General features: G+C 32.7%; 1 long non-coding RNA gene across 1 annotated transcript; it reads left to right on the forward strand.

Annotated features, from left to right (window-relative positions):
* Positions 1-8,445: 8,445 nt before the first annotated feature.
* LOC130732008 (uncharacterized) lies at positions 8,446-20,815 on the forward strand. Its single transcript, XR_009016913.1, has 4 exons — positions 8,446-8,562; positions 18,213-18,266; positions 19,166-19,574; positions 20,464-20,815. It is a non-coding gene; the product is annotated as an uncharacterized LOC130732008 (long non-coding RNA).
* The last annotated feature ends 2,537 nt before the right edge of the window (positions 20,816-23,352 follow it).

Here is a 23,352-nt window from a genome sequence, read left to right on the forward strand (position 1 = left end):
AAGAATAATTTTGCTGCTTACTTTTTCCAATAAATGAAAAGCTTCAATGTGTGGATATGACAAGACGTTATTAAATTGGTACGTTATCAAGCGCTTCAAATTTACAGGGTAGACACATTTGCTACTGAGGCTATGTTTTTGGAGTGGTGGAAATTTAAGACTAAAGGAAGTTCAAATAATTATTTTTCCCAGAAAAAGGGTTTAAAGATGAATAACTCTGCAAGTTGATTTTGCTTTTGCTAAATTGCTTGGCTTGGGAAAAAAATTTGATTCCTATTTTTTTTCTACTTCAATTTCTCCTAACTCATATTCAACTTTTTGTTTATAGAAGAGGTTTGCTAGGGTTGGACTATAAATAGAATGATTTGGAGAACTAATTCTGAAGAGAATCACAGTCGAGAGGGAATTGGCAATTGCTATGGATGGTGAAAGGAGAATCCTTGCTCCATTAGAGGGGACTTTCGGAAAATTAGAGCATTGCATGGGTAGTCTTCTAATTCCTCTATCTTTTCTATTTTTTCACTACTTTCAATATGTTAGAAGTCTCACATTGGCTAGAGATAGAGCATAGATAGTCTCTAATATGGTATTAGAGCCTATCCTAGATCCATTTGTTGTTTGATGTGGAGACCTCCCGTAATTGGGTCACCTGTTGTTGTTGATCCCAAGTTCCAGGTTGTTCAATCCTGGACGTGAGGGGGTGTGTTAGAAGTCTCACATTGGCTAGAGATAGAGCATAGATAGCCTCTAATACAATATGTGTTTGTTCTGTTGATCATAGATAGCTCTCTAGGCTCTAGCAACTTGATCTAAGACGTCTGGTAAGGTTAAATGGATGAATTTGAAACGGATGTGAGACATTAAAAGTTGTTAATTTGTACCAGATGTGGGGTGAATTTAGTTTTATGTAACCATTAGTTAATTAGATAATTAGAAGAGCTGAAGATGAATAGCTATGAATGAGTCTCATCCATTGGCTGTTTATGCATTGTTGGTTGAGCTTTTGTTGAACCAAACTATAGACGATGAAGAAACATTAAAAGTGATTAATTTGTAACGGGTGAGAGACATTAGAAGTTATCAATTTGTAACATATGAGAGATATTAAAAGTGACTAATTTGTAAAGTGTGGAGAAACATTAGAACTGATTATTTTGTAACGGATGTGAGACATTAAAAGTTGTTAATTTGTAACAAATGAGAGGTGAATTTAGTTTTATGTAACCATTAGTTAATTAGATAATTAGAAGAGCTGAAGATGAATAGTTATAAATGAGTCTCATAAATAATATATAGATAGTAGATAGAAGTGATTATTTTGTAACCATTGGTTGTTTATGCATTGTTGGTTGTTGAACCAAACTATAGATGATGAAGAAACATTATAAGTGATTAATTTGTAACGGGTGAGAGACATTAAAAGTTATTAATTTGTAACATACGAGGGATATTAAAAGTGACTAATTTGTAAAGTGTGGAGAAACATTAGAACTGATTATTTTGTAACGGATGTGAGACATTAAAAGTTGTTAGTTCGTAACAGATGAGAGGTGAATTTAGTTTTATTTAACCATTAGTTTATTAGATAATTAGAATAGCTGAAGATGAATAGCTATGAATGAGTCTCTATCTTAGGTTTCCTGTAGTTCCAACAATTTTTTTTTTATAAAAATGCATAATTAAAACAATAATTGCTTAAAATTGAAATGATGTGGTTGTTTTATCCCTATTTTACTGACAAGATTGATTTTTCATGTTATTTGACACTGCAACTCTTCCCTCCAACAAATTTTCTAGGTTCTTTGAAGATGAATTCTCTCTTCTCTCATACTTTTGTTCACTACAACACGCCGCCAAACATGCATGCTTCCCAACAGCATCCTCAAGGGCAGCTCCCAAAATCATAAAATTCGCTACAATGAGTTTGTAACTTTAAGAGCTTAATGTGGCTTTGATGGGTGTCTTTGCATTCAGCAATTGGGTTTGTGCCAGTATTTTGTGCTGTGAAATATATTTGCCGGGAACATCCAAAGGATTTCCTTCTTGGGACGCATAAATGATTGGTATATATGATACTGGCAGAGAGACAAGCTTGCTGATTTTTATAGGCACAATCATTTTTTAATGAGTTCAATGCAAACCTTATAAATTTTTTGGATTCTTTAATTGAATCTTATGAAGGCTGGTGCTTTGCTACGATTTACATAAATGAGCCCTCAGTCTGGCCATTGATAAAAAAATTGTAGTTCAGATTCTAATTATTTGTCTTACTTCTTATGCTTGACTTTTTTTGGGTACATTATTCTAATTTGATTTACACTTGAGGGAGGTGGTTGTGGCTTCTCCTATCTTTACAGCCTTTGAATTCCATCCGCATAAAAACTAACATAATGATTTTACGGGTACTATAGCATAAATTAATATGAATATGGTATTTAGAAGTGCTTCCTCTATTCCCTTTGCTTTAGCTTGCAATTTAAAGTTTGAGTTTGCCATAGGCAGCGGCTTTTCAACTCAATTTTGAAAAGAAGAATTTAAAATATAGTTAATAAATGAATAATTTGTTTTGATATACCCTCCCCTCCAAGTACTAATTTTCTACTAACTCATTTTGTTCTCTTTTTTTTTTTGAACAAACTCTTTTTGTTCTCTACTTATCCTATTCATGTGTCTTTTTGTTTTGTTAGCTCAAAAATATATATTGCCTCAACTCTTTGTAATAATTATTAAGTAATTATATAAAAATCACCAACGACAAGACACGCAAAAAAATTTAACACCTAAAAAACATTCATTACAGAGATAAAAACTTGCAAATTTATGATTTTTTATATCTAAAATACTTTTTTTCTTTTAATCCATACATTTTCTTTTAAAAAAATCTAAATTTAGAAAAAATATATGCATAACTAAAAATGAATATCCCCGTGCATCGCACGGGTATAAATACTAGTCTATATATATATGTAAAGCACACTTGAGTTTTAGCATTAAATACCTAAGCAAAACTCAAGTGTTGCATTGTTTTAAAAGCATTCCAAAAAAAATTTAATAAATTTATTAAAAAATAATAAAAATAAAATTGAAAAAATTATATTGTCAAAACCTATTCAACTACTTACACTAAATAACAACATTCATAAACTTAAACTTTACTTGTGTTTTATATTTCACAAATATTAAAAATTAAATTCAAGAAGAAAATAATATTTATTAACAAATAATTTAGATAAAATATTTTTCAAATTAAAAAAACTATTTTATTTAAAGGAGACTTGATTTTTACATTAAACCATAAAACTCTCATACTTTTGTATGAAAATACATTAAGAAATAATAAATTTTCTTTGTAATAATATATTAAGAAATAATTACAAACTGAAAAAAATTGTATTGTCAAAAAATATTCAACTACTTACATTAAATAACAACATTCATCAACTTAAAATTGACTTATAAAAAAACACTGAAATTATCTTAAGTTTTTCATTTGCCAAATATTAAAAATTAAAATTATTTAATAATAATATGGATAAAATATTTTAAAATTGAATAATGCCCTTAAAAGGTATTCAATATTAACTATAACTTATGTGCATTATTTCCCTGAAGGATAGCTCAAGTGGTATAAGAGCTAAGGATATAAGGGTTTGGTGGGAAAAAGTGTGAAGGGTCCCGGGTTCGAACCCGGATGATTAATTTACTAACATTATGTGCTTGGCTTTTTCCCCTCTGAGACTGAGTGTCTGACCCCGATTGATGATGATGAGGTCCCTCGACATCAGCTCTTTGATGTGTCTGTTGGTTTGGTTGCACCGTCTTTGGTACCTTTGGCTTCTCTTCCTCGTAGGAGAGGACGCCCAAAAAAGGTCAAGAGAGGTCGCAAACCTCGCCAGGAGCCTCCGGAGGGTTGTGTGGGTTTGGTTGCGGCTGATGGTGGAGGTCCTTCCTCGAGTGCGATCATGCCCTCGGTTTGTTCTACTCCGCTGATTTCAGAGAGCACTCGTCGTGGCCGTTATTGGACGCGGGCCACGAAGGCGTGGATGCTTGGTAAGCTTGTGGGTTGTACGTTTGAAGGTGGGGACGAGGCCGCTATCCGTGGTCTGGCTGAAGAAATGGAGGACTGGTGGCCGCCTTGAGCAATGATATGCTCTTGATGTTGGCTTTTGGATCTGGTTTAGGTCTTCGATTTTGCATCCATTTGTTTTTCTCTTTTTGTCTAGGGAGGTTCTTGTTGTTTATATCTTTCAGGGATGGTTAAGTGATTGTGTATTCTTGTGGATAATTGAGGACTTTTGTTTTTGTATTTCTCTTTGTCCTATTCTCGAGCTTAGCCTCTCTATTATTATTAATATATTAATATATTTGAATTTTCAAAAAAAAAAACATTTGCCTATAAAAAAATAAAACTTGAGTGCATTATTGAAAAAAAATAGTTAAATATATTTTTTGATCTATGATACAGTAAAAATTACTCGAGTAAGAATAATAGAAAAAAATAATAATGACCAAAGTTGAATAAATATTTGTTGTGAGAGGTCTGACATGTCCACTTAACATGATCGTAGAGTCTCAAGAGATTAGTCTCATTGCTACCGATTGTGAGAAAACATTCGCAAACCAAATAAGTTGAAAATTAAAAATCAAATTCACAAGATAATATTTTAGGCTATTTTCTTTTGTCAAAAGGCTATATATGTTACCACTTATATTCAAAAAGTTAAACTTAATTTATTCTTCTTGGTATTGAGTATTGACATGTCACATCAAAAGACTTTCTAGGTAAAAAGTATAAAAAATGATATTAAAACTTATTTCACGACATTAAACACTTATTACTTAACATTTTTACGTAACTTAAATATTTCAAATTAAATTAATAATTTTTTCGTATTATTAAATAAATAAATAATTTAATTGACAAAATTATTTCTATACTAATAATTAAATTTGAGTAATATTAATTATTTATACAAAAAGAACTATAATAATATTTATCGATATGTCTTAACACAATTTTTCTATATTTATAATTAAAAGTTATTTTAATTTTTATTTAGTTAAATTATAATAAATTTTTTATAATGTTAAAAAATATTGTAAGTAAACCCGTGCAACGCACGGGTATAATATCTAGTAAATTGTAAAAGTCACTTTGAACCTTTGTATTAAATATATTAAATTAAAATATTAAAAATGAATAAAATTACTTAAGTCATAAGCTATTCAACTACCTACTAAAATGTAAAACTCACTTGAAAGTTTGTTACAAATATATCAAGAAATAAATAAAAAATTCTTTTGAATTATATACATTAAAGTAAAAAAAGATCAACAAAATTTCCAACGCAATAAGTTAATCAACTACCAACTAATTTACGTGTTTTTCGTATAAGATTGAACAAAACATAACATTTTAGTTCTTTAAAAAAGTGTGAAATATGAAAGAATGAAACAATGCATTCTAATAAAAAAATTACACTGATGTTTATCACCAAACAATTTACATTAATAAAAGTACCCATAATTTAAATGTGTACAATTTTAGTTATATAATGATAAGAAAATATTAAAAATAATTTATATAAATAAATATCTTAATAAAACATAGATTTAAAAAAATGTGTGGATGTTTGATTCCCCTTAAGCAATGTCTCAGGTGCGAGGTTAATGGATGAAAAAACCTCGCTGGGAGAGTTAACTCCACTATGATGTGGAAATTCTCGGCTCGAGAAGGATTGCCTACAAATGCGGATACCTCTGAAGGACGAACATGTAAGCGCACACAAAAAATGAGTTAAAAAATATTTGTTTGTGGTAGGGAGTTTAAAATGAGTTAATATAATGATTTAAAAAATATTTGTTTACTTAAAATAAAATTAAAAAATTTATTAGTCATAATATTTTCTATATAATTATTTAAAAAATTCATTAAATACATTAAAGAGTAAAAGTATCCTACATTTGTATTAAAATACATGAAGCAATATCAAAGATTTTAATTACTTTTTGATAACCTAGTTTTAATTTTCTAGGTTTTGAAGAAGAGTGATGAAGATGTGGAAAGAAGAGATAAAGATGATATTATTCTGGTTTTTCTATTTTTTATTAATTTTTTCAAGAAGCCATTAAGTTTTTAGACGAAATTGGACGGAAGACCAAAGTTGCTAATAGAGAACAACATTGTGGGTACTAAAATGAAATTAAATTTTGTTAGGGATTAAAATTGTGGGAAATGTAAAAGTGGGGGGGTCAAATGTTCAAATAAGCCTCATAAAATTAAAAACCGAAAACAAATTATATTCTCAAAATTTATTCAACTACCTACATTAATTAATAATATTTATAAACTTAGAAATGGACTTAAATTTTGCATTAGTGAAAAATATCAAAAATTAAAATTGATTTAGAATAAAATAAGATAATCAATAAATAATTTAGATAAAATAGTATGAATTTAAAAATGACACTATGAGGCGTTTACTGTTAACTATAATGTATGTATGTATTTTTTTTTTTGAGAGGATCTCTACATAATTTTTTGATCTTATTATATATCAAGTAAAAACAATTTTGAGGAAGCTTAGTAGAGAAAACAATTATGACCAAAGTTGAATAAATTTAAGTTAATAAGTTTAAGTTATATCTTATTATAGTTGTAAATTTTAAAATTACGTTATTATTCTCGGTTTTGACAAGTGGTTGTCCCTCCCAAAATATGACTTTCACGGTTAAATGTATAAAAATATGTTCATACAAGTTATTTGATGGTATTAAAAACTTATTGCTTAATTTATTTTTTACAAATTGACAAAATTATTTTTCATATAAATAGAACTCTAATATTGTTTACCGAAATGTCTTTTTCTTGAAATTATTTAAATGTGTAAACACAACTATTATTATTTATTTTATAATAAAAATATTTTTTATTTATATATTAATTTAAACTATAATCATTTTATATACTCCCACCGTTCCTATTTATAAGAACCAAATAGAAAATGCACTTGATCATTTTTATAAGAACCAACTTGGAATTTATGGAGATTTAATTATTTTTGGACAAGAATGCCCTTATTTAATTGAATTTATCTCTCTTTCCACTTGCTATAGGATTAATGGTGCATAGAAATTAAGAATAATGGGTGGAGGGTAACTTTAGAAATTTGATTTAAATTGAGAACAAATTTAATGCAATTAACTAAATTAGCTAAATTTCTTAAAGGGTGTGAAGTGGTTGCTTGGTTCTTATATTAAGGAACAGAGGGAGTATAATGTTAAAAATGTTATAAATAAACCCGTACAACGCGTTATATCTATTGTTAAAAATATTGAAAATAAACCCGTGCAACGCACGGGTATTATATCTAGTTATAATTAATATAGAGATTGAACCTTTTAAAAACTAAAAATAATAATCAAGAAACCTTGAGTTTTTAAAATTAGCTGAGAAGTGTTTTAAATGAGGCTAAAACTAAATTGAAAACCAATTTTACCGAAGAAATTTTGTTTTGAAATTCACATTTTAAAACCAAAAATCAAAAACTTACAATCACTCCAAACAGAGCTTGAATTTTATCTTCTTATGCTTTGTGTTCTAGTAATTAAATTCAACAACTTAGAAACAAGTTCAAGTATGATAAATAGTAACTCAAATCGTGTGGGAAATGAGTTGAAGAAGAAAAATGCCAAAATGAACATTAAAATAGAAGAAAAAAGTAGAAGAAGATTGCAAGAAAATTATAAAAATATCAATTAACAATAACAAAAACAGACTTGAAATGTAATTGCATGTTCAATTACACACTCGATCGTTTCTCTTGAAAGTCATTGTCATCTAAATCTAAATACAATATAAAAGAGAACCTATAAGAAGGAAACTTTTGACACTTGGCAAGTAATGAAGGAGGTTTCAGCAATTTTTCCATGATTAAAAAAAATCAAAAAGAAAATCTTATTACCACTTTTGGAAACTTGAGAGTGGCATCTTTGCTAATTGTTTTTTTATATAAGGGTAGCCATGTAATAGCACCAGCAATTTATTTTATTTTCGAAATATTTTTTACCCAAAATTTGACTAATGATTCACATTAATTATCCACTACTTACTTTGTGGCACCGTCCATGTTCTCTTTCCAATTTGTTGCTTCATCTTCCTTAATTTCGAATTTTGAATCCCTTAATCTTTATAGTTCAACTGTTGCATTTAATCCTTGCTCGATTCCCATACTCCATCTCTCGATACGCCGCTTATCTGCCCAATGGTTGTAACTTCCCATTCAATGTATTTCCCTATCTGAATGCAATTTCTAGTTTTCTCTTAAAACCTACTCACGCCTCTCCTCCCCCCTTTCCCCTATATAAGAACTTCCATTGGAATATGGTTTCATCCACCGTTGCTTTGCTTCACAGGTCTCATCTCCTCCGCGCTCGAGTCATCCTTCTCCGACTTCCTCTGCTCCCAACCCGAGCCACAACCTGCGATTCGCACCGCGACCGCCCCCTTCGGCTTCCTCTCCGACTGACGTTTCAAATGCACTGGAGCACTTACTCTCCAAGGTTGGCGATCTCATGATTTGGGCTCTTCGCAAGTAATCCCCTCTTCCTTCTCCTCCCCTTTCTTTTCTAGAGTTTTCTACATTTGATTCCCTTTCATCTTTCTATCTCTATGTAGAACCCATAGTTTGTTGATTTTGTTACAAACTATGAAGAAGCCTGAGTTACTTTTCAACTGATTGATTTTTGGAGCTTTCGTTCTGTCTCAGATTAAGAGGATTGATTCGCCCAGTTAGGGCTTGCAAATTAAAAATTTCATTGAAAGAAGTACTTGCTGAAAAATTTGCTGGTGTAGGGTTGATTGGTTTTGTCTATTTCCTTCTAATTTATAACTGTATTTTAATTTGGCACAGTTCTTTCTCTTGATAATATGCTAAATGCTGGATACCAAGGGAGAAATAAATTGATCATGATGATTGTAATGCCTCAATTTCTCAAGTGAGGAGTCACATTAGTAACCTAACGAAGTCTAGGGACTATTTCGTAATCCTAAGAAAACACGATACTTTTTTTTCTTTTCAAAACAACTAAACACAGTTTAATACATAACATAGTCTTAATTAAACAACTCGTTCCCGACATATAATAATAGTGTCTTACAATAGCATAAGCAAGTTTCCAAAATAAATACGCACACTTAAACAGTGGCGAAAACAGGGTTTTAGTAACAGAGTTTTCAGATAACAAAGAAGACTCAAGCATAAACTACTAAGAGGAAAACTATACAGCTTCTTCCATCCTTGCTCCGCCGGTTACTATCCCTCCTCCATCTCAGCATGGCTAAGTATCGCCAGAAGGCTCTTCATCTCCTAATAGCGTTAAGCGCTCAAATAACAAGTAGCAAATAGAAAGGGTTAACTCCATGCAACTACCACATATAAAGGAGAAAATCATGCTATTCAAATTTAATTAACTAGCATGGTAAATAAACTAGCAACTTAAGTTAATCCAGATATCAACAAAACCAGCAATATAACTAAACTCATATATCAACAACTTAACATAGATTAGCTCAGATAATAATAACCTCAACAATATAACATCAAATCAGATATCAATAAACCAATAACTAAAATCCAACAACATATGGTCAGGTGTTAGTTCCCTATAATGCAACTATATGCTGCTACCAAAATGGATCGATCAATAACGTCTCACAAGACGGGACAATCATGCGGGACCACACCCACTTCATCGCCACTTAGCGCCACTACGGACGGGATAATCGCGTGGGACCACACCCACCTCATCGCCACTTTAGAACATCTCGAAAGATGGGACAATCTCCTGGGACCACACCCACCTCATTGCCACTTTATAACGCCTCGAAAGACGGGACAATCACGTGGGACCACACCCACCTCATTGCCACTTTCCCTATATGCCAAGTCAGTCAACGACAATTTCCAAACCAATAACAACTCAGAATAACCACATGTTATTCATAATTTCAACAATAACCAATGGTCGAAGCCAAGCCCAGAAAACATTTAGCAGAAGCCTCAGAAACGAAAGTGTAATCAAATATATATCACAGTAAAACAAGTCAACTTCGCAATCAAATTAAACACCTTCATCTCAAACACATGCAGTGAAATTAAAGCAGGCAAGACTCAAGGACACTTATATACTGAGTTACCCTTACCTTCGTGAGTAGAAATTGTGCATAGAAGTTGCGAACCTCGTGATCTTTCAGATCTCAGAAAATTAATCGCTTTCGTATATGCTATGCTTCTAGATCCTAGCTTCCGTTCTCCAAGACTCAAGAATTTTTTTTTTACCAAAAACTAGTTCACATAAATAGCTAATGCTTGTGAATATTGTGAGGATATAGCTTTGTGTGTGTTTTGCACTAATGGTGAATTGATAAAAAGAAAAGGCTTAATTGCAACTTTGGTACTCGACGTTTACCAATGCCACGATTTTGGTCCCCCACCTAATTTAATTACGTGGATGGTCCCTGACGTTGTAGGTCGTGTGCAACGTTAGTTCTACCATTTATTTCTTAATGGAGGAGGTTTACATGGACGCCCAGTTGGAGAGAGAAATGAGGTATGAGGAGAGAGGGAAGCACGTGAGTATCACGTGACCCTTATCTGAACCCATTATACCCAAACCCCCGACCTCCCTGGAACCAAGAAGGTAACGCGATTTAGATCCCTAGGGTTTCAGATTTGGGTATAATGGGTTCATTTAAGGTTCATGTGAGTTCACGTGATACTCATGTGCTTCCCTCTCTCCTCAAATCTCATTTTTCTCTCCAACTAAACGTCCACGTAAACCTCCTCAATTAAGAAATAAACGGTAGGACTAACGTTGCACACGGCCTACAACGTCGGGGACCATTCATGTAATTAAATTAGGTGGGGGACCAAAATCGTAGCATTGGTAAACGTCGGGGACCAAAGTTGTATTTAAACCCAAAGAAAACCCTCACAACTGACGTTGCCTTTTATAGGCTTCGAAAGGTAATAAAATAATTAAACTTCATAGTGAAGAAATCTGAAAATGTGGATACATATGAAGGCAAACATAATGGGTGAGCTGTGTGTTTCATGGCCTAGAGTTAGACGTGTAAGATGGTGGTAGACTATAGGCATGTGTTGTCATGAAAAAGGAAAATGATTCAGCTTAAGAATTGAAGTGTCATGCTTAATGACACATTGAGCCCATCGTCCTCTGCCACGTAGGGGAAAAGATTGAAAGAAAACTGAAATTTTATACTAGTAACTAGTAATGAAGGTGAATATATATGTAATGAGATTATTTTGGTAGAGTAGGATTTAACTCATAGAGCTATAGAAAAAATATTAGGAAGATGAATCAATATCTTAAAAATTATTAGGGACTCTATGATATAAATTAAGATCACTTTGAGCAAGTTTAAGTGATCAAGTGTAGAAGTGTTAATAAGTATATAAAAATATATATATTGAACTCTTTGCAGCATCTTCTTCTTCTTTCTTTCTTTTTTTCTTTTTAAGTCACTTTACGTGACTCTTTTTTTTTTTATTAACTTTGTAACTTACGTGACTATATATATATTTTTTTCTTTTTATTTATTTATTTAGATTTAGGAAGAGAATTATACTAATATTAATAATACACTCATGTATTCAAACACACAAAACATAAATGACCTGTCAACTTAAACTTAATAGCGCTCATCGCTTTAAACCGATAAATAACTAGTTAATTAATCGCTAAATTATCTGGGTCTTACATTACTACCCCCCAAAAAGAAAGTTTCGTCCTCGAAACTTAAGCCTCAACGAAGAGTTCTGGATACGTTCTTCAATCCTTATTGGCGTCACTTCAAAAGACAAGTTTTTCTCTAAGTTGAATATCGTCTTCCTTGAAAATATGAGAGGGATCAGGGATGTACTTCCTCAATTGTGACACGTGTAGCACGTCATGAATCTTGGATAGAAAAGGTGGCAACGCAATACGATAAGCTACTTTACCGACTCGCTCGATAATCTGATACAGTCCAATGAACTTCGGTGTCAGCTTCCTCGACTTTATCGCTCTTCCCACTCCGGTAGTTGGCGTCACGCGAAGAAACACATGATCTCCCGCTTCGAACTCTAACTCTCTCCGTCGTGTGTCAGCATAACTCTTCTGTCGACTCTGTGACGTCCTCATCTTCTCTTATATTTGTTTCACCTTCTCAGTTGTTTGTTGTACTAATTCTGGTCCAACGAGAAGATGTTCGCCATCTTGAAACCAACATAGAGGAGTTCTACATCTCCTCCCATACAAAGCCTCATAAGGTGTCATTCCAATACTGACATGAAAACTGTTGTTGTAAGTAAACTCGATCAACGGTAACAGTTCATCCCAGCTCTCTTGACTATCTAAGACACATGCTCGCAGCAAGTCTTCCAATGACTGTATTGTCCTCTCGGTCTGTCCATCCGTCTGAGGGTGATAGGCAGAGCTCAACCTCAACTTCGTGCCAAGCGCATCGTGCAAGGCCTTCCAGAAACGCGAAGTAAACTTTGGGTCTCTGTCAGAAACAATACTCGAAGGTACTCCATGAAGTCGTACAATCTCCGCAACATACACCTTTGCAAGTGCTTCCACGTTATACGTTGTCTTCACTGGTATGAAATGCGCTGATTTCGTCAAACGGTCCACAATGACCCATATGGAATCAAATCTCTTCCTTGTAGTTGGTAAAGCTACCACAAAATCCATAGAGATACTATCCCACTTCCACTCTGGCACATCGAGTGACTGTAACATACCCGCAGGCTTTTGGTGTTCTATCTTCGCCTTCTGACATGTCAGACATGCCACAAACTCCGCCACATTCTTCTTCATTCCTGACCACAAAAAATTCAACTTCAGATCTTGGTACATCTTCGTCGATCCCGGATGAATACTCAATCTGCTCTTGTGACCTTCGTCAAGAATCATCTTTCTTAACTCCATGTCACATGGCACGCAGACACGTCCTTTGCAACGTAGAATGCCATCGGTTCCTACTTCGAAATCCGGCGCTTTGCCCAAAATGATCAAGTTCCGTTTCTCGATCAGCTCCTCATCTAACAGTTGCTTCACCTTGATCTCGTTCAGCAAATCACTGGTGATTGTCACCATCCCAAAGCTCAATCTTCCTGGTGTCACTTGCATACCCAAACTGAGGTCGCAAAAAGTCTCGATAAGTTCCAATTCCTTAATCATCAACGATGAAACATGAATTGTCTGGCGACTCAGTGCGTCTGCTACAACATTTGCTTTTCCTGGGTGGTACAGCAGAGTGAAATCATAGTCCTTGATAAATTCCATCCAACGCCTTTGTCTCATATTCAGATCCTTCTGATCGAACAGGTACTTCAGACTCTTGTGATCACTAAAAACAGTGAAGGTACTCCCATAAAGATAGTGCCTCCAGATCTTAAGTGCAAAAACTATAGCAACCAACTCTAGGTCATGCGTAGGGTACTTTTGCTCATGCGTCTTCAGTTGTCTTGATGCATACGCCACAGCCTTCTGATGTTGCATCAACACACAACCCAAACCTTGATATCGCGCATCGCATTACACTTCATAAGGTTCTTCTTCATGTGGTAAGGTTAAAACTGACGCGGTCGTCAAATGCTTCTTCATTTCTTGGAAACTTTCCTCGCACTCCTTGGTCCATGCAAAAGGTTGGTTCTTACGAGTTAGCTTCGTCAATGGCCCCGCAATCTTAGCAAAGCCTTTGATAAAACGTCGGTAATAGCCAGCCAAACCGATGGAACTCCTTATATCTATTACAGTTTTAAGACGCTCCCAAGCAGTGACAGCTTCCACCTTAGTAGGATCCACAACAATACCTTCCCTTGAGATAACATGCCCTAGGAACTTCACTTCCTCCAACCAAAACTCACATTTCGCTGCATTCATGTATAAGGCCTTCTCACGGAGAACCTTAAGGACCTATCGTAAGTGCTCCTTATGCTCCTTGTGATCCTTCGAGTAGATTAGAATGTCGTCGATGAACACCACCACAAAACGATCCAAAAATGGATGGAAGATCCTTTTCATGTAATCCATGAATACATCAGGTGCATTCGTAACTCCAAAAGGCATCACCAAGTACTCGTGGTGTCCATAGCGTTTCCTGAACGCGGTCTTTTGAATGTCCTCATCTTTGACTCTTACTTGATGATATCCCGACCTCAAGTCAATCTTCGAGAAAACAGCAGCACCTCTCAATTGATCCATTAAGTCGTCGATCCTTGGCAAGGGATACCGATTCTTTATAGTGACCTTGTTCAACTGTCAATAATCGACGCAGAGTCGCGATCGTCCATCCTTCTTTTTCACGAGCAGCACTGGCGCACCCCAAGGCGAAACACTAGGTCGTATGAACCCTTTCTTGGTTAAGTCCTTGAGTTGACTCTTTAGCTCGGTCAGTTCAACCGGTGCCATACTATACGGTGCGATTGATATAGGTCCAGTGCCTGGGACCATATCGATTGTGAACTTCATATCTCTGACTGGAGGTATTCCAGGTACGTCTTCGGGAAATACATCCTCGAATTCTTGCACAACAGCTATTCCTTGTACTCCATTCTCCTTAGCTTCCATCACGGTTGTAGACAAAAGAGAACTCAAAGCTCCTTTCCTCAAAGAGAGCTTCGAAAAGTACGAGTCCAGAAACTCGGCGAGTCCAGCATCGAGAAAGATAACTACCTTATTGGCGCAATCAAGAAGAACATGGTGGTGGAAGGGGTGCACATGGGTTGGGTTGGATGGATTTTGGTCAAAATAAAATCCGAACCGATCAAAATTGGCTGGGTTGGGTTGGATTGGATTTCATGAATTTCTTCTTCGGACCCGATCCGAACCAACCCGACGAAGTTTGGATTGGGTTTGATGGATTTATTGGGTCACTATGTTAAAATAATAATATATCAAAAATATTAAAAAAACTTGCAAAAATTATTATAAATTCAGAAAAAGTTATAAAAAGTACTTAATATGTTATAATACTAAATAGCATGAAAAAGCCACAAAAAGTTATAGAAATAATACCACATAAATGACATATAGTCAAATATCATGAAAACATAAAACTTAATTACCAAATGACATGAAACAATCTAATAAAAATAATATCTAAAAAGTGAAAAACAACACTAAATGTCATGCCATGACACTTAGAACTTAGATGTCTCTAACATGACAAGTAACTATATATAAACATGTAACAAATAACTACGAACAAATACTCTAAGTTCAAATATGACAAATAACTACAAATACTTAAGTCTCAAAGTTTCAAAAAATCATCACTCCGACACTAGCACTCCAAGTATGAGTAAAATTATAAAAATTATTATTATATGTATGGATTCTGGGTTGGGTTGGATGGATTTGAACTGAATCCGAAATCCGATCCGAACTTGGTTGGGTTGTAGTAAAATCCATCCGACTAACCCGATTGCCCGATCCAACCCGCATTTTTTCTACTGGATCGGATTGGGTTGGGCGGGTTCATTGGATTTACCCGGCCCATGTTCACCCCTAGGTGGGACAGCCAATCCATCCATATGATCACATCCAATCCCTAGAGGGGTAAGCATGTCAAGTTAGCTACAACGTTCTCTACCTAATACATGTTGTTCTATAATAACTAACTATGTATATACTTATATCAAATGTATAATTAACAATAACTAGCATAAGGTTATTCACTTACGAATAACCTTCAAAAATAATCTATATAAACAGTAATCAAGCACACTCTTCCTTCGATTGACACCCCATCAATTGGTCTCAGAGTTCAAACATCTTAAGCAGACACTCTACCTAAAAGCTCTGGTTTTCTAAACCACAGCTCTGATTCCACAATTGTAACGCCCCAATTTCTCAAGTGAGGAGTCACATAAGTAACCTAACGAAGTCTAGGGACTATTTCGTAATCCTAAGAAAACACGATAATTTTTTTTCTTTTCAAAACAACTAAACACAGTTTAATACATAACATAGTCTTAATTAAACAACTCGTTCCCGACATATAATAATAGTGTCTTACAATAGCATAAGCAAGTTTCCAAAATAAATACGCACACTTAAACAGTGGTGAAAACAGGGTTTTAGTAACAGAGTTTTCAGATAACAAAGAAGACTCAAGCATAAACTAATAAGAGGAAAACTATACAGCTTCTTCCATCCTTGCTCCGCCGGTTACTATCCCTCCTCCATCTCAGCATGGCTAAGTATCGCCAGAAGGCTCTTCATCTCCTAATAGCGTTAAGCGCCTAAATAACAAGTAGCAAATAGAAAGGGTTAACTCCATGCAACTACCACATATAAAAGAGAAAATCATGCTATTCAAATTTAATTACCTAGCATGGTATATAAACTAGCATCTTAAGTTAATCCAGATATCAACAAAACCAGCAATATAACTAAACTCATATATCAACAACTTAACATAAATTAGCTCAGATAATAATAACCTCAACAATATAACATCAAATCAGATATCAATAAACCAATAACTAAAATCCAACAACATAGGGTCAGATGTTAGTTCCCTATAATGCAACTATATGCTGCTACCAAAATGGATCGATCAATAACGTCTCACAAGACGGGACAATCACGCGGGACCACACCCACCTCATCGCCACTTAGCGCCACTACGGACGGGACAATCGCGTGGGACCACACCCACCTCATCGCCACTTTAGAACATCTCGAAAGATGGGACAATCCCGTGGGACCACACCCACGTCATTGCCACTTTATAACGCCTCGAAAGACGGGACAATCACGTGAGACCACACCCACCTCATTGCCACTTTCCCTATATGCCAAGTCAGTCAACGACAATTTCCAAACCAATAACAACTCAGAATAACCACATGTTATTCACAATTTCAACAATAACCAATGATCGAAGTCCAGAAAACATTTAGCAGAAGCCTCAGAAACGAAAGTGTAATCAAATATATATCACAGTAAAACAAGTCAACTTCGCAATCAAATTAAACACCTTCATCTCAAACACATGCAGTGAAATTAAAGCAGGCAAGACTCAAGGACACTTATATACTGAGTTACCCTTACCTTCGTGAGTAAAAATTGTGCATAGAAGTTGCGAACCTCGTGATCTTTCAGATCTCAGAAAATTAATCGCTTTCGTATATGTTATGCTTCTAGATCCTAGCTTCCGCTCTCCAAGACTCAAGAATTTTTTTTTTTTACCAAAAACTAGCTCACATAAATAGCTAATGCTTGTGAATATTGTGAGGATATAGCTTTGTGTGTGTTTTGCACTAATGGTGAATTGATAAAAAGAAAACCCTCACAACTGACGTTGCCTTTTATAGGCTTCGAAAGGTAATAAAATAATTAAACTTCATAGTGAAGAAATCTGAAAATGTGGATACATATGAAGGCAAACATAATGGGTGAGCTGTGTGTTTCATGGCCTAGAGTTAGACGTGTAAGATGGTGGTAGACTATAGGCATGTGTTGTCATTAAAAAGGAAAATGATTCAGCTTAAGAATTGAAGTGTCATGCTTAATGACACATTGTGCCCATCGTCCTCTGCCACGTAGGGGAAAAGATTGAAAGAAAACTGAAATTTTATACTAGTAACTAGTAATGAAGGTGAATATATATGGAATGAGATTATTTTGGTAGAGTAGGATTTAACTCATAGAGCTATAGAAAAAATATTAGGAAGATGAATCAATATCTTAAAAATTATTAGGGACTCTATGATATAAATTAAGATCACTTTGAGCAAGTTTAAGTGATCAAGTGTAGAAGTGTTAATAAGTATATAAAAATATATATATTGAACTCTTTGCAGCATCCTTCTTCTTCTTTCTTTCTTTTTTTCTTTTTAAGTCACTTTACGTGACTTTTTTTTTTTTATTAACTTTGTAACTTACGTGACTATATATATATTTTTTCTTTTTATTTATTTATTTAGATTTAGGAAGAGAGTGATAGTAATATTAATAATACACTCATTTATTCAAACACACAAAGCATAAATGACCTGTCAACTTAAACTTAATAGCGCTCATGGCTTTAAATCGATAAATAACTAGTTAATTAATCGCTAAATTATTCGGGTCTTACAATGATCATTTGTAGCATTTTTCTCTATTGATTTCTGTAGTGATCTTTATTTCAGGGCTTTTCCATGGCAGATTTATGAAGGAGACATTCGAGACACCTTGAAAGCAAGGTATATACTCTCTTTTTATAATCTTATGTTGTCTTCCAGAGGAAGTAGGACCACTGATATGTATCTACTTGAAGAAAAGTAACTGCACAATTAAAAACTAATGTTTATAAGAATTTTGAGTTGTTGAATCGTAGGTAAAGTGATCTGCTGATTCTAATGGATTTGATTAAAACACTAGATTGTGTTTGTGGTAAAAAAGAAAAGACAAGTTTTTTTTAAACTTTACATTTCCACTTCTTTCCAATGGAATATGATATGTTCCTGAGAGAGATAATCTTGCTGGATCTGAAATGAAATACTCAGAAGAATCGGTGGCCAAATAAGAAAATTTAACTCAATTTGCATAAATTTAGCTTTTTAATTATTTCCCTTTATTATTTGCATCTTACTTTTCTATTAATGTACAATTTTCCACTGGGTTTGGAATTGTTCTTGATTTTTTTGTAGATTTAGTTTTCTCTTTTAGTGCTAAAAAGAGAGAGAATGGAGTGGCAGATTAATAAAAATGGAGTTACTATTAGAAGTAAAATGACTTGAGTATGCAAATTAATGTTACGCGGTTCAAAAATGAATGATTATTTGTTGTTATGCATTAAGGAGAATTAAGTGTGTTTAAGGGCCATGATTTTTTAATTGTAAACGCTTAGCATTAGCTTTATATCTATTTAATATTTTTAATTTTTAATTTTTAATTGATCAGGCGTTTTGTATTGGTTATGAATTACTCTTTAACAAATGGAGCAGCATCTTATGTAACATGTGTTGGATGTGTGACAAAATAATAGGATTTCTCATTTACTATCACAGAATAGATGGCTAAGATCTATTTTATGGATTGATCTTATGTATTTTTTTGTGGGTTGCAGCCATAGCTGACATTGGTTTAGTTTGCATGACAGAATATGAGTTGAAATGAAGGGAACCTGCTCCACTTCAAGTTTAAATTGGGCATGGTGGATTGAAGAGCTTGATGAAGCAGATAGTATGTACTAAGGACATGATGGAAATGTTTGGTGGTGGTTTATGAGCTATGAGTTGTTTTTAATCACTACTATGTCCGCATTTGATTTGGATGTTTTTCAATTTATACAAACCTCAAACAAATGGAATTGTCTGTTTCAGGTTTACAAATTTATGAATCAGTGTAACACCAAAAATTCTTTATGACTTAGATCTCTACATTGAAAATGGAAAGAGGAGTTATCAAAAAAAAAATGGAAAGAGGAGAATATGAGCCAAACGATCACTGCACTATTGAGCAATCTGAGCCACATGCAGGACTTTCATGCACCAGTTATACTCTAATGTGTGAGTCTTTCATGAACCAGTTTTACTCTAATGATAACACCACCCATCAAATCTTTCTTTTACTATTTTGTAGATTTGTGTTGGTATTTTATTTTCTTTATGTACATCTTTTACTTTTCTGATTTGTATATATGTTTATTTCTAAAAATACTCTAATCTAAACTTAGTGAAGGTTGGGTAGCTATTGAAGAGCCCCATGGAAAAATTTCCTCTGGATGTCTCTTGAGGGATTAAAGTGATTTTGTTCATGACATAGATTGAGATTTAGTTAATTTTTGTTTAACTTGCTCCTGTTTTTAAGGTGAAGGTGTGCATTTACAAAACATTTTAGTGAGGTAGGTGAAGCATCTAATTGTAAAGGTACTGCCATACACATTTGAGTTGCTTTTTTCTTGCTCCCATATGTTTTTGTAAGTGATTTATTGGAACCTACATGGCACAATTGCACCATTTTTTTCGAGAGCTGTTTTTTTTTGTGGAGAGATGGCACAATTCTATGTTTTAGTTATGTGGACATAACTAAAACATAGAATTGTGCCATCTCTCCTATTTTCAGGACACTCCTATTCGACCACTGTTTTCTTTGGTGCTAATGATTCAGCTTTGTTGGGAAGATTCTATGAAAAATTATAACTCATATATAACTTGATTCGTTTCTATTTGGCAGTCGCTGTGTTCGTTTTATTTTAATTAGTTTTCAAAATTTAGGTGACTTGGTCAGTTATGATTTGGTACATTATCTACTGAACTTTGCCCTCTTCGTTGTGTTTATGTTTATCTATGACACAGGAATACATGATGAAATATTTCAATTCTCTGCGTTTAAAAGAAGGCTATCCACGAATATTTTTTATGTGAATTATAAGATTTTCTTTGACATATTTGGCAGGAGATGATGAGTCTTAATCCACAAATTTAAGAGAACCTTCTTCTGAATGAAGAAAGAGATCATTAAACTCTTTTGTAGTTGTTTTGGTGGAACCTGCTAAGGGAGAAAGACCCGGGGGGGAAAGAGTCTGAATTGAAGCAGCATCACAAAGTGTCGTTGAAGAATATGACTGCAGCATTTGGGGTTCCAACCTTTCTTGATCATATTCATCATATATTTCTCCTAACCTCCTCTATTTGGCAGTGGCTGTGTTCGCTTTATTTTAATTAGTTTTCAAAATTTAGGTGAGTTGGGCAGTTATGATTTGTTGTGATGGCTTATTGTTAAGTTTTATGACTTTATTTTTAATGTAAATTTGGTTTTATTTGTTGTCTACATTGATTTTATTTGTTGTCTACTCTATTCGATTGTCAAATTAGGGATCCCACAGAGAAGAGCATTAACACTAAAATATTTATGTGTTAAATTAACAAAAAAAAAATTATTATCAATATTGTAGATTTTTTTTAATAAGTAAATATATATAAAAATATGAAATTTTGATATTAAAATTTTGTCACACGGGAGAGTGGAATAAATTAACAAATAATACGGTCTATATTTATTTGGGTAACCTACTTAAAGCTCATAAAGGGATGGACATTTTACATGAAAATAGTTTCAAGTTGAAATTAATAGAAAATATGTTTTAATTTAATTTTTAGTACTTTTCCCAAACTTTTTAAATATTTTAACAGTAGATTTACAAAAGCTTTATAATTTGATTGTGAATATAGAGCTCCCACATGAAATTAGAGAAGAATAAACATATTTAGTATATATTTATTAATTATGTAGTAAAAAACTCCTTCATGAGGAGCAATTTGCATGATAAGATTATTTTGCATGAAAATACTATCAAGTTAAAAATAATATAAAATGTTTTAATATAATTTTCGTAATTTTTCATACATTTTTTAAATAATTTAAGATTAGATATACATAAGCATTATAATTTGATTGTGATTATAGGACTCTCACGAGGAATTAGAGAAAAATAAACATATGTACTCTATATTTATTAATTATATAGTAAAAAGCTCCTACATGATGAACATTTTGCATGAAAATACTTTCAAGTTGAAACTTATAGACAATATTTGAATATAATTTTAGTAATATTTCCAGAGTTTTAATTAATTTTAAAAGTATATATACATAACCATTTTAATTTGATTGTGAAAATAGATATTCCACGCGGAAGAACATTTATATTAGAATATTTTCAATTTGAAAATAACAAACAATACACTTTGATATAATTTTAGATTTTTTTCATAAGTTTAAAGTTAAATGTATATAAAAATATGAAATTTTGACGGGAATTAAAATAAATGAACATATATACCTTTTATTTATAAGATTAATTTATATGCACTGGCGGTGTACACCCTCATTCAATCACAACCTTCCATTTTCTATTTTAGATATTATTATATTTAAAATTAATTGTGAGATAACAAAATGGAGGGATGTGATTGAATGATGATGTAAAACTTATTTACACCGTCGATGCATAGAAATTAAATTACTTATTAAATAGCTCATACGGGTAGGAAATTTTTACATGAAAATACTTTAAAGTTGGAATTAATAGAAGATATGGTTTAATTTAATTTTGTAATTTCCCAAACTTTTTAATTAATTTAGGAGTAGATATATATAAACACTATAATTTAATTGTGAATATAGGGGGAATTAAACAAGAATAAACATATTTAGTCTATACTTATTAATTATATAGTAAAAAACTTCTACATTAGAAACTTTTTGCATGAAAATACTTTAAATTGAAACTGATAGAAAATGTTATAATAAAATTTTAGTACTTTTTCCATACTTTTAAATAATTTTAAGAGTAGATATACAAAACCGTTTTAATTTGATTGTGATAATATAGATCTCACGGGGAAGAACATTTATATTAAACTATTTTCAAGTAAAAAATAAAAAAAATGTAATTTTAGAATTTTTTTCATAATTAATTTTAAAGGTATATATATATATATATATATATGATATTTTGACGAGAATTAGAATAAATGAAGATATACAGTTTAATTTTTTATGTTTAAGTTACATATTAAAAAGCTCATACGGGGAGGAACATTTTTCATGAAATATTGTTTTGTTATCATTTTAGTTCTTTTTTCAGACTTTTTAAATAATTTTAAGAGTACATAAACAGAAGCGTTGCAATTTGATTCTGAAAATGATGGTCTCACACGGAAGGACATTTACATTATAATATTTCTAAGTTAAAAATAATCAAAATTAAATTTTAAGAAGTAAATATATATAAATATAGTCACACGGGGATTGAAAATATATATTCTATATTTATTGGTGTTTAGGTTACATAGTAAAAAGTCGATACGATGAAAAACATTTTGCATGAAAATACCTTCAAGTTGACTAATATAAAATCTTTTAATATAATTTTTATACTTTGTCTATACTTTTCAAATATTTTTAGGAGTATATATATATATATATAGTAGCATTACAATTTGATTTTGAAAATAGGATCCGACGGGGAAGAACGTATATTTCTAATTAAAATTAACAAAAAAACAAATTTTATTATAATTTTATGGGTTGAGTAAGAGAGATGGGGGAGAGAGAGAGAATGGGAGGGGGAGGGGGAGGAGAGGGAGAGGGAGAGAGAAATTCCTAAATTATATGAAAGCTTCTCCATAATTATTATATTATTATATCATAAACAAATTAAAAACACAATAAATTGTATTTCAATTTTTTATTTATTCATACAAAATAAATAATCTATATATTAAAAGAAAATTATTATATAGTTGGAAATATGTCCCCGTGCATCGGCACGGGTATACA

This window comes from Lotus japonicus, chromosome 1, assembly GCF_012489685.1.
Source record: "Lotus japonicus ecotype B-129 chromosome 1, LjGifu_v1.2".
In the NCBI taxonomy this organism is placed as follows: Eukaryota; Viridiplantae; Streptophyta; class Magnoliopsida; order Fabales; family Fabaceae; genus Lotus; species Lotus japonicus.